The sequence below is a fragment of the Lactuca serriola genome, chromosome 2 (genome assembly GCF_051521515.1).
Source record: "Lactuca serriola cultivar US96UC23 chromosome 2, Lser_US96UC23_V15, whole genome shotgun sequence".
Classification (NCBI taxonomy): Eukaryota; Viridiplantae; Streptophyta; class Magnoliopsida; order Asterales; family Asteraceae; genus Lactuca; species Lactuca serriola.
Genome location: NC_136409.1, coordinates 40104453 through 40118231, shown reverse-complemented (window position 1 = coordinate 40118231; position 13779 = coordinate 40104453).

The following is a 13779-nucleotide window of genomic DNA, read 5'->3' as shown; positions in this document are numbered from 1 at the left end:
AAAGGTTTGGGTTAAAGAAAGAATAGAACCCTTTGTGAGATGGTTAACTATATGTTGAACCAATCGGGTCAACCAAACAATCTGTAGGGGAAGCCCTATTGACTGCTTGTTATGTTCATAATAGGATCACTAGTTGTGTGATTGCTACAGGTCCTTATGAGTTGCAGAAAGGTAGAAAACCTAACCTAGACTATTTGAAAGTATGGGGTGTATGACTTATTATCGGACACCCGATCCTAAGCGAACCAAATTGGGAGCATGATCCAATAAGAGTATCTTTATTGGATATGCTTACGATAGCATGGCTTACCGATTATTGGATATTGAATGAGGTGTTGCTATGGAATCCACACATATGGACTTTTTCGAGGTTAAGTTTTCTAGAGATGAGGAAAACACCAATAACACAACACCTACAAGTACTTATCGAGGAGTACTTCAACCTCCTCCTTTTGTGGAGGAACCAAGGAGAAGTAGAAGGACTAGAATAGAGAAAAGTTTTGCAGATGATTTCTATTCTTATTTGGTTGAAGGAACATAAGAGAAAGTGAAAAGAGATGTCACTTTTTCCATTACCTTGGATTATGATCCTAAAACCTTTACTGAAACCATAACGTCTACAGATGCTCCTTTGTAGAAGGAACCCATCAATAACAAAATGGATTCGGTTATGGGTAATGAAACTTGAGAGTTAGTTTATCTACCAAAGGGGAACGGACTCGTAGGATCCAAATGGATATTTAAGAGAAAATATCATCCAACTGGATCAATATAATCCTAAGCAATATTAGTTGCTAAAAGCTACAGACAGCGAGAAGGGATTGATTATTTTGATACCTATGCCCCAATTGCTAGAGTTAGTTATATTAGAACTCTCATAGAAATATCTTCTTTGAAAGGATTGCATATTCACAAAATGGATGTGAAGACAACTTTTATGAATGGTTATCTCAAAGAGGAGATTTAGTTGGAGCAACTTGAAGGTTTTGTGATACATGGATAGGAAAATAAAGTGTGTAACCTTATTAAATCCTTATACGGTTTGAAGCAAGTTCCCACACAATGGAATGAGATATTTGACACCACAGTGATTGCTTTCCGATTTCAACACAACATTGATAACATATGTATTTATTCCAAATGCACTTCTGAATACACATTCATTATCTATCTTTATGTCGATGATATGTTAATCACTGGAACTTGCCCATAAGCTATTCTTGAGATGAAGAAATACATATCCTTGAACTTTAAGATTAAAGATCTTGGAGAAGTTGATTAAATTCTTGGTGTCAAGGTGAAAAGAACATGCAATCAGATATCTCTAAGTAAATCTCATTATTTAGAGAAAATTCTAGCTAAGTTTCAATATTTGAATATTAAGGAATTCAAGACTCCTTTTGAATCAAGTATGAAAATAAATGTGAATTATGGCCGAGGAGTGGCTCAACTAGAATATTCAAGTGAAATTAGGGGCACAAGTTATGCAACGCATTGAACTCGACTTGACATCACATTCGCTGTAAGAAAACTAAGTCAGTATATTGTCAATCTAGGAACAGAGCACTAGAAGGCAGTGGGTAGAGTACTAGGATACCTGAAAAGGGCAAGTACTTTTGAGTTGACGTATTCTTCATCTAACAGAATACTAGAAGGTTATTCTGATGCTAGTTGGATAGATCACACCAGTAACTCAAAATCCATAAGTGGTTTGATTTATACTCTAGCTCAAGGTGTTGTTTCTTGTGCAAGCAAGAACAAGCATGCATAGCTCATTCAAATATGGAAGTAGAGCTAATTTCCTTAGCAGAAACAGGCAAAGAGGTAGAGTGGATTCGAGATCTACTTATGGACATCCGTCTATGGGATATTTCAATGCCTTTTATACCCATGTACTTATATAATGTATATAATAAGGTATATAATGGCAAGTTTAGACATGTAGGTCTGAGACATAATTTTATGAGACAACTAATTCAGAGGGGTACCATTAAAGTTATCTATGTCTAGACAAGAAGAAACTTCGTAGATCCTCTTACCAAACCTCTGATGAGAGATTTTGTTACATCTACCATGAGAGTCATGGGTCTAAAACCTCAATAGAATATTTTAGTGATGGAAACCTAAATTTAAGTTAGCGCTCCTAATTCTCAAGTTGAAAGTGTAACAACAAAGTCACTAATGATAGAAGGTAGTATTATTAATGATAGATCAATGTGAGGTAGGATAGTACGTCGTTTCCAAGAACGAGGTTGAGTTAAGGCTCTGAAAAAAGTTTTGAGACATCTAAGAAATCAAGATGTTGTATAAATTTTCCTATATGTTCTAGAGGTGGTGTTGCCTCAAGTGAATATTAGTTTGTTATCTTTTAATTGGTCATGAAAAGGGTTTATAACGCATGGCCAAATTAACGCTCAGGGAGAACGCAAAGATGACTTGTGATGTGTAAGGGTAAACCATAGAGGTCATCTGGTTCATGGTTTAAACATAAAAGGATACCATCGAATCAACCACTTCTTGTTTGTCCTTATTAAACAAAGGTTTAATCTTTGTGACACCAAAGTGACATCATCTATCTAAGTGAAAGGATACTATCCAACTTGGTGGGGTATTGTTGAAAATTTTAATGGAATAATCATCTTTGGTAGTTTTCATTATCCCACATCGGTAAGGAAACAAACATTTAGTGGGTTTATAAATCTTTTCTCTTGATAGGCCTTTAAAGGCTTTAGTGGATTAAGGGATGGGTCAAGACCACAAACGTGCGCCTAGCCTAGTCGATGTCGCGAGTAAAAATAATGGCATGATGTAGGCGCACTTGGAACTTCGCATAACGCACTGGTCACTGAGAGATGAAGCGCTTTTATTTTTAGCAATTTCAGGATCGATCGATTTGGACCAAACCGATTTCATGGAAATTGCGTCGTAATATTCTAGAAAGCCCAAAAAACAGGTTTCTTGGAGAGTAATGCGTTGTTCGATTAGGTTTCTAAGCCGATAAATATAATTGGTATATACTTGAATTGATAGTAGCACAGTCCTTTTGGGTTGCCTTCAAAATTGGCAATTGAATATGATGACTGTTAGAGAGAGAAGAGTGATTTATTAATTTATTAATTGGTTAACAAGTTAATTATAAGTCAAAATAAAGGATTTATTAATGTATTATTGAAATAATATATTAATTAGAAATCATATTCTTTAATTAATATTTAATCAAAAATTAATTTTGAATTAAAATTTTGGGTTAAAGGAATTAATTAAAACTATAGTGACTAAAGTTACAATGTTCAATAGTTGAGCACTAGACAATTCTAGAAACTCCTTAGAAACTCCTTAATGTAGGGGGAACAAAATCTAGGGTTAACCCTGGTTTCCTTGGGCTTGAAGGGTGCCTTGGATGCCTTTGGGTGGAAGTTAAGGGATTAGGGTTATCTTGGATACACTTGCCTTATCCAATACCTTCTTAACAACTACATAACCCTACTTAGGGTAAAATTTCGGTTATGACTCATCTAAGAGCCTAAGGGTCGAAAATTTTCTTCTATTACTCTCTCTCTCTCTCTCTCTCTCTCTCTCTCTCTCTCTTTCTCTCTCTAGTTTTCCTTGGTTGATTGAGTTTTTTTGTGAACCATTAGAGGAGTTACACTTGTGGCGCTTGTTACCAAAGCTCTTTCAAGCAAGGATTCATGATTGTTTACAATAACACTCTTAAAGGTTTGAATCATAACCCTTCTTATGTGATTTTCTATTAATATCCATAGATCTAGGGCTTATACTTTGTTGTTCATTATTATATGTTCAATTAGAGAAAAAATAGATCCTTAATTAGGGTTGGATGCACACATATTGTATGTTTTGCTCAAAACCCATCAGTGGTATCATAGACTAAGTTTAGTTTTCTTTTGAATTGATATTAATATTAACATGAACAAGGAGGAGAAAATAGAATCTTCATTCTATTCTTCAAACTCGTCGAGTTGTTCTTCGAAATCAACGTCAACATGACGTGTTAGTCCTCCAACTCGGCGTGTATGCGTGTCAGATCCTGATTTCGGATTTTTTTTTTTGCCTAACTTGACTTATTTTGTTAATATTTGGTAATTATCTTTTCTTAAATCTGCCATAACCCGATTTTTAATAATATTAGATAATTAAATAAGACCTAAATGTTAAGAGATAATTATGAATTGGAAAATATTGATTTTTATTATAATTATCCTTATGGATATGATTAATAATTTAATTAATTTATTAATTAAACCATAATTAATATATCCATAATTGGTTAGTAAATAATTAATTTGATTATTAATTGAACTTAATAGTTAAGGTTAATTTTAGGGTTGTTTGAGATTTAAATTAAAAGTTTAATTTTTGAAATTTAAAATGTAAACCCTAAATTACATCTTTATGGATCTTATTTTTAATTTATTTAATTGACTAATTAAACAATAATTAATAAATCCATAATTGGTTTAAAATGCACCTTATATATATATATATATATATATATATATATATATATATATATATATATATTATGAAATTAAATGTTTAATATTATATATGTGTAAGAAAATTCAGTCTTACCATTAGTAGGCCTCATTCACGAAGCTGATCTATAAGGGGGGGGGGGGGTATAAGGAAATTGCCTATAAAATGGCGATTGAATGAGTGTCCACTCTCACCCACAACTTCCTTGACTAGCAGATGGTCGTTAGCCGAACGAGTTTGATATGACAAAATAATTCTCATTAATAAGTATAATAAATTATAAAGTAACTAAATCATTTTTCTAAAAATCTCACTCTTAGTTACTTTAGGAAAAATGTGAATTTGATGGTAACCCATAAAATTGCGCATTACACCTTATTGGTCATTAGTGGAGCGTGTGTGGCTAACCAGCACACTAATATGGGACTAATATTGTTAGCAGTGGCTTGAGCTACTCTAAGGCTAAAGGATCCATCCTTTTAGAAGATTTACGGTGTTTTAGATCATAAAAAATGCTATCTTGTCCCATTTAGTGGTTACATGCATGTTCTAAAGGTAATGGTTAAGACAAGCAAGGGTTTTGAGTCTAGGGACTTATTGGGCATGCATAACCATAAATTTGGAAACCTTATGGTTTGGGACATCTTTTTGGATATAGATCTGACTTGGGACGTCTGGACATGATGTATTAAGGACTTAATGGAGTTTTGCATGGCCACACTATACGCTGGGAGTACCAAGATGTACGTTCGGCATATGTGATCATATACATTGGAGCCACTGTGCATGTTTATGGGTAATGAAAGAGTTATCTCACTTACCGTCTGTAACACCTAAGATTTTGAAAGCCAAGAAAGTAAAGGAAACCCTAAATTTAGGAGGGACTCGGCGAGTCCAAGGAGGAACTCGACGAGTCCGAGCGGGATCCGAGTCGAGGAATAAGTGACCAACTCGGCGTGTCGGCCAAGGCGACTCGGCGAGTAGGGTCTGTGCGAGGAAAAACCTAAATCCGGGTCTTGGAGCCTATTTAATCGCCTCATTCTTCTTCCTAATGCTCCTTTACTGTCTCTCACACCCAGAACGCCGCACCCTAAGCCCCCATTGTGATCATTCATGCTTTTGGCCATTTTTGAGTGATTTAGAGGAAGAAGAAGAAGTGGGAATCTTTGAAGCATCAAAGAGTGGCTTTGGATCCGAAGTTTTGGGGATCATTTCAGAGCATTTGAAGGTATTAAGTCGTTTCTCTCCTCCATATTTTCCTTGGTTATGAGTTTTGGGGCTTTTAAGCCACGTTTAAGATCAATCTCGAGCTTGAGGTCCAGATCTGAGGTTGCTACCTCAGATCCATGCTTGTTTTGGTTTAGAATCCCATAAAGTATCAGTCATTGAGTGGATTACGGAGCCTCTTAGTCTTAAACCTTAGTTTATGGTGCATTTTTCCTAGATCTCCTTCTCTACACGTAAAGTTTGCAACTTTACGCGAGGAGTAGGCTTGAGAAGAGTAGATCTACGGTTTGGAGTCCCTGCATGACTCGAAAGTCCTCTGCTTGTTGTGGAACCGAATGGAGTCGGCAAGTCCTTCGAGTGGACTCGGCGAGTAGCTTGAAGATGAGGAGGAACTCGACGAGTGGGATGAACAGCTCGTCGAGTCGGATGAAGATGGGCATGAACTCGGCGAGTTGGATGAACAACTCGACGAGTTGATTGGAGATTACCTTGTGCTCGGCGAGTCTGTTATTGGACTCGACGACTCAGGTTGCGTGGTCCCAAACCCTTCGAGTTAAGACTCGAGTCAGCGAGTCGAGCCAGGACTCAGTGAGTTGATCAGGTCAGGATTCGGGAATCAGTAGACTCGACGAGTCAAGGGCTGACTCGGCGAGTCAAGTCACGATTAAAAGGACTTTGAGCATAAGAACTCGGCGAGTCAGTAGGTGGACTCGGCGAGTAGGGTTGACCTAGAAGGTTGACTTTGACCAGGACTTTGACTTGGACTAGAGTTGACTTGGTTAACTGCCGGGGGTCAGTTAGACTAAGTGTTGCATTGATATTGATAGCTCGGGAAGCTAGTAGAGTCGGAGTTCAGTGAGTGGTCGGGCAGCAGCTAGTGGGATCATCAGCAAGTTCAGCCAGTGCAGGTGAGTTTCCCTTTGTATGAATGGGTCTACGGCAACAATGCCGGCCCATGTAGTTATGAGTAGAAGACCGGGGGTTAGCCCTAAGCACAGTATGCTAGTATGATATTCGGACGAGGTCCAATGATAGAGGGCGGGTGCCCAAGAGATGGTTTATGTGATAGTTTATACTTGTTGTCTGTGTGATACTTGTATGTGCCTGGTAGGGAGGTGAGTGTGGGCGAGGTCCCGTATCTCACCAATAGCAGAGTGTGGATGGTGTTCCACATCTCAGTTGCAGCAGCCCAGGGGCGAGGCCCAAGTTACGAAAGGAGTGAGAGTAGGCTGGGCCCGTGTCTAACTATCAGCAGGAGTATGGACGAGGTTCCATGACTCATCAGTAGCAGGACACGGGCGGGGCCCGAAGATAGGCGAGGCCTTAGAGCAAGAGCTGTTGGCATACGTTTAGCTTATGTGATGTTATGTGATATGTGTATGTGCTATTATATGTTAGTGGGCGTGTCCCTGTGACAGGAGAGGCCTAAGTGAAACAGATCTATATCCGAGCGGGGCTCGAAGCCAGGCGGGGCCTGGAGCGGCGGGGCCGTTGTAGCGGGCGAGGCCCGAAGAAGGGGGCGAGGCCCAGTATGTTCAGTATGTGGTTATGCATGGTATGTGGTACTTCCGGTAGCGGAGGGCGGAGATCGGGGTGATCGCATGGTACACACCATAGATTAGTCAGCCTAGGAATGTTTACTCTGATAATGAACATGTGTTTTGAAAACTTATACTCAGATTATGTTTTGGAATGATGTCTTTGCTTAAAGTAATGTTTTATTAAAAGAAATTTTTGGTCTTGAATTTTGGGACGTTACAAGTTGGTATCAGAGCCTTGGTTTGAGGGATTCGGGCATACTCTCGGGTGTGCCTGAACTCAAACCGAGGGGTCGGATAAAAGTTTTCAAAAATGAAAAGGCAGTTTTGTAAAAAGGAATTTTGGGAACGAAAAACAATTTTAGAAAAGCAAAAATGATTCAGAAAGAAAAGAACTTTAAAAAGAGAAAAAGGGGTGTGGTGCATGCAATCAGCCGAGCTCAAGTAAGTACCCCAAACTACCCATACGAGTCTTTGTTATGATTATCAGTTAGTAGAACAGTATGCTAGAATAGGACTAAGGATCTAGGGATGATACCTTATGTGCCTGTTATTTGTGCTTCTGAGCTGCATGATAGTGCTGATTAGACAGTAATAGGATAGCCTGTTTAGGTTATGCCTGAGTTAATGAGTTTGTGTTGCATGCTAGTTCAGATTCTTGTTATGTGGATGCGATTGCTTGAGTATGTTATGGTTAGATTTTCCCTTGTCCGAATGCTGCTTGCTTTGTGCATTGTGGGATTCTGAGTGATGGGAGTTAGCCATTAGGTGGATACGACACGCCACATGTGATCAGGGTTGAATAATCTCAGAGTGTTGGACTTGGTCTTGATAAGTTATAAAACAAACTTGAAGATCGATTAGATCTTTGTAACAGGTATTACGATGAACACAAAACAATAAATAAGACAAGTATGGATCAAAATATGTCGAATGATTAGATCGAACAATCCTCAGCAGAGCTCGATTAAGAACTTCCGCTGTAGAGGATTTAGGGTTACAAGAACGATAATAATAAACTTCTGAATATGCTCTGATCGTTCTATTCTATCGTTAACCTAAGATGCATGCAAGCACCTATATTTATATTCAACCCTACTAAACTCACGGATGGACAGGCCCCATACCGGAGATACAAAAATGGACTAGCTAACGAGCCCAATAGACGCAACACTTAATACAAAACACGACCCAACAATCTCCCCCTTTGCATCAAATTGGAGCGAGATTACTTCTTCTTCGAGCCAGCAGCGGGAGCCTTCTTTACAGTATCAAACAGACGTGTGATAAGAGCGAGAATAGTCTGTCTGAACCGAATGTACCATTGTATCATGTCATCGAAGTACTTGACATCATCCACTGAGTTTTGCTTGCATCTGTGGATGATCCCCAAAACGTGCTCTAAGCAAGCAGTGGTGTAGAGGTGTTTGTCAGCCAAAGCGAAAAGACATTTCTGTCCCTCGTTCCTAGTGAACATGACCGAATTCCTTCTCGAGTCAATTTTACCCATCTGCATTTGGTTGAGATCACTGTCAGAGCCAACAGGAGATATTTTTGGTTTCTTCTTAAATACGCTTGCAATCTCCTGGTCCATCAGTGCAACTTCCATGATGTAGCACACTAGCATCCTCTTGAGATGGTCGATGATCGGACCATATTCAGCTTCGTTGGTGAGAAGGATGTTGTGCAAGATAATCCAATCATGGGGATTAAGGTTTGGAAGATCTGCAAGGGAAATAGCATGTTCGGTTTTGGCAGATCCCCGAAGTACCTTGAACCGAATGTTGATGAAGTTTCCTTCACTATACAGCTTCAAGACCCGAACGTTGATAATTTTCTGAGCGCTCCAAGTCTGATACTGAGGTTGAGCAGCCTTCAGATAGAAATTGATTAAGTCCCGATCAACCTGTGGATGAGGATGAGGGAACTCTGCAACGTTGGAAAAGGCATGAAAGATGAACGCCTTTCGGGTCAGTGGCATGTCAAACTGAGAGTCGACAGTGTTGGAACAATCAAGAGATATTACAGGTTCCAGCCACAAGATACTCGGTGTGTCAATGGCTTCTTTTATCATCCTCTCGAGAGTCCAGGAAGGAAAAAGAGTTTTCCTACTCTCAAGAAGGTCGTGGGCTTCCTTCTGTTTACGTTCGGCTTCTTCAGCCTCTCTTGCCACACGAGCACTGATATCAGCCTCATTGCGTCGACTTTTACGCTTCAACAAGTCGGCGATTGTTTCTTTGTTTTGTTCTTCTTCTTCCTCAGCAATATTTTTGCCTTTGTCTTTCACACCAGAACCGGAGGCTTGGCCTACTGGAGGAGGTTCGGTAGTGTGAGTAGCTGTGGATATAGGAGGTGGTTGAGACATAGTTTCCTTCTCTCCCCCTTGTTTCAGAATGGACACGAAATCAAGTAGCCCTTCGAGTTTGCTGAGTAGGTCAAGGGCGGGAGACAGCTTCTCTGCAAGGTCACGCCTCACAGTGTAGTTAAGGATAGGATCATGTGCTTCAAGGATGTTGGATATGGCAGAGCGGACATCCGAAACACACGACTTTATCACCTCCCTTTCGGACCGAAGAGAGTCAATCTCCTGTTGAGAGTGGGAGAGTTGAACACTCTTAACCTTCAGAGCAGTGGTCTTTTTGGCAAGAACATCCATAAGAGAGTTCTCAGCAGCCAAATCTTCTTGTAGCTTCGAGAGACGCTCGTCAATGGTTGTGCGAAAGGCGAAGTTGTCGTCTGAAAGCATTTTACGAAAAGAAGCGAAGGACTTCAACTCAGTAGAGACTGACGTTGCTAGCTGTTGAACAATTGGTTCCAACGTAGTCTTGGCAGCATTTGCACTCTCCTGTAAAGACTTTAACAGAGAAGAGGCATCAGAAAATAGTTTATCGACTTTTTCGGTCGCTTCCTGATAGACTTTTGTTGAGGCATCAATGGCGGAGATTGCAGAAGCAATGGAATCTTGCTGAGCTTTAGAGAAAGCGTCAACAATCTTCTGAACTGCATCTTCAGAAAGGGATGAATGAGAAGTGGAAGAGGAGGCGATGAGCAAGTCAATCTTGTCATGGAGCTCCTTGAGATGTCGTTTTGTGACAGGAGCGTCGTCATCGTCATCACTCTGTAGTTAAAACGGACTATAGTAGACCGAGTGAAACGTCATATCTTCCCCGCCAAGGAATGGGTCGTCTCCCTCTGAAGCATGACCAGGAGAAGGTGGTGGTGGTGAAGCTGGTGGTGTAGTAGTATGGGTAGGTTCGGGTTGAGTTGTTTCGGGTATAGGTGTAGGTTCGGGTGCTTTTGTGGTTTCGGGTGCTGGAGTTGTTTCAGGTGCATCAGTATGAACCCCCGTATCAGATACGTTGGCTCTAACATCTGTAGTGGATGTTGTGGTTGCGTCGGTGAATATTGGTGTTGGTATTGGGATGGAAGTGGGTGGTATTGAAGTAGTGGAAGTTATGGGGGGAATAGAAATAGGAATGGTTTTAGGTGGAGAGTTAATGGGAGAAGTAGAGGCATGAACTTCTGGGGTAGGAGATCTGGGTGGGGTGTTGCCACGTGGAGAGTCATCAGAATCTGAACTCTCACCCTCAGACTCGCTTGAGGAGGAAGCGATGATCAGCTTTCGCCTCGGTTGAGTTTTTCGTCTCTTTTGCTGCGGAGACTGAGCAGCCTTGGTTGGTTTCCTCTTCTTTGGAGACGGGCCTTTAGCTCCTTTTGCCACTTGTTTCCCCTTATCAGCCTTCTTGCCTCTTGGAGCAGGCTTGTCGGCGTCATGAATGGACTTCAACATCTCCGGAGTAAGATCCCTCGGACCAGAATGCTTGAATTCCTTATATGTTCTGATAATCCGTCTATCAGCAGGAACATCGCCATACATAGTTTCCGGAATTGAACCGTTGAACGGAAACTTGGAAGCGTCCGAGACAATGATCTTCGTGGTATGGAAGGTACCAATCGAAGACATTGGAGCACCAGCGACAATGGGGACGTGGTACTTGTCCATCACCCATTTCGTGATCAGAGTCCAGAACCTAGCGTATGAAATCTCGGAATGTCTGGAGGTAGAGGAGAGACGCTGGATAAGTTGTTTCCATAGAACAGACCCATAATCCATGTTGATGCCATTATAGATACCATACATTATGGACAGAAATAACCGACTGGCACCATCAGATCCAGCACTTCTTTCAGATAACCCTTTGAATAGAACAATGAACATCCCATTCCACTGTGGAGGTAGGCACGACTTCTTGAACTTCGTGACCGTAGTAAGCACCTCCGTATAACCCATGTTATAAAACATGTTGAACAAATGCCCCATTGGAATCGTTTCAGGGTTAACCCTCGTAGAATCAGGTTCAAACCCTAACAGCGAGCAAAACCTTTGCTTTGAAATTGATGCCTTGTGCTCAAAGACATCAAAAAAGATTCTGTCAACGACCTTGTCGTAGTGAGCAGTCACAAAGATCTGTGACAAGAACCCCATCCGAAGAGTTTCAGCTCTTGTAAGTGCAGGAGCAATCGGAGAAAACTCCAAACACTCGATAATGGGGAACATGAAGGCGTCGTAAGCATGAGGGGTTAAATCGATGATTAGGCTTTGTTGTGGGCGAATGGGCAAAATGTGGGATGTTGCGTGAACAGAAGATGAATCTGCCATTGCTTGAAGAAAGTAGAGAAGATGATGAACAGTAAGGTTTAGGGATTTCTTGCGCTCTGGGAATTTTAATTGCAGTAAAGAGGTAAACGGTGGAGGAGGTTGCCTTTTATACTGTGGTGTAAGGAGAGAGAAAAATCTTCCCAAATCTTCTATTGAAAAACGAAGGGTTTTTCCGGAGTTGACTGATGCGTGACAGTTGGGGCTGCCGATGATCACGCATGAGAGAGAATGTCAGGTCCCAAATAACACGCCTTCCCATCAGGCGCCGTTTGGAGACGAGACGGTTCAGATTCACACGCGCCCCTCTTGCGTCGTTTGGAGATTAAACGGTTCCAATTCGTACGCTTTCCCTTTTAGCGCCGTTTGAAATCAAATCGATTAGACTCCCGCCTGAGTCAGCGTGTCTTCATCTTATCCCTTTAAATTGTAACGACATCTTTTGAAAAATGCAGCCACGTGGATTAAAATCAACCACGGCCTTTAATTAACTGTCAATCCAAGTAAAATGCCTTGTAATCAATAGAACTTGAAATTAGGTAAATCAAAGATTTTCGTGCTTAGGGTGTAAAAGAAATGAAATAAAGCAATATTTTTGGTAAAATATGTGATGTCAATTAAGACACGAAAAAAATGATCCCGGGCACGAATCTCTTCCTTCAAAGTCAAGAGAGACCTTAAAGTGTTTGTGTGGTTTCCCGTTGAATAACGATCAAACACTTATTAAGAAGTGTTGAAAGGCTTCTGTTAACTAGGCTTATTAGGGTGGCTTTCGTTTCGATTCAAACTTTTGAACCTTGATATAAGATGGAAAGCGAACGAAGTACTTGTGAGACTGATGTAGTCTATTGAACAAGTAGGTTGGAGATAATTTAATTTGGCTAGGAAATTTATAAAATCTCAACAAAAATTAAAACTGGATCCCAAGGGAAGAAATGTTATTGGTTTTAACAATTTCATAGGAATCACACAAAAGAAAATTTTGAGATTTCATGGAGGTACGTACGTCAATTCATTAGTGAAAACTAGAGTAAATTAATTGTTCACCGTCAATTCATATTGGGTATTGAATTTTGGGTTTCACTTAGATCGTAGTGGCATGAAACTAAGATCATGAACACAGTAATTGTGTAACCATAAACCTCAGTGGTAACTTCTGAGAGTCTCATGGGTTACGTTTGTGAAACGAAAGTGATGGAGAAATGCAATTTAGATGGTGTAAAGAAATCAAAGTACCTCTGCTATAAACAAATAGGACCAAGCAGAAAACTCATATCTCATGTGAGAAGAGAGTTAGGTAGCTCATGATTAGAATAAATAAGAAAGCCTAATTAGGAAGACAAGGTTTGTTTATACTAAGTCAGTAAGGCCTATTATTCAGAATCAGGTGAGGCTTTGGACACATACATCAGCATGCTTCTAGGGACACTTAGCTAATTCAATAATTTCCCCATAAACGAACACACAAATAAAATTAAAGCCAGAAAAAAGAAAATAAAGAACAAATTATTTTTGGAGTTTTTTTTTTTAATTTATAAAATAAAAAATATTTTTGGAATTTTTAATAAAAAAAATAAAAAAATAAAAGTGAAATAAATAAAAAAATTGAGAGAAAAAAAATATTGGAACCTAACCCGAGCGTTCGGTTTATTTCGGTTGTGAAAAACTTTGGAACCGAACTCGAGCGTTCAGTCTATTTCGGGTGAGAAAAATTTTGGAACCGAACCCGAACGTTCGGTATATTTCGGTTGCCAAAGAAAATAGGTTTAACAAAGAGAAGAACTTTGACAATAGGATAAATGCATTTGGAACAATTATACATAAGATCTACAACCAAGAAAACTACCTTTGATTGATGAG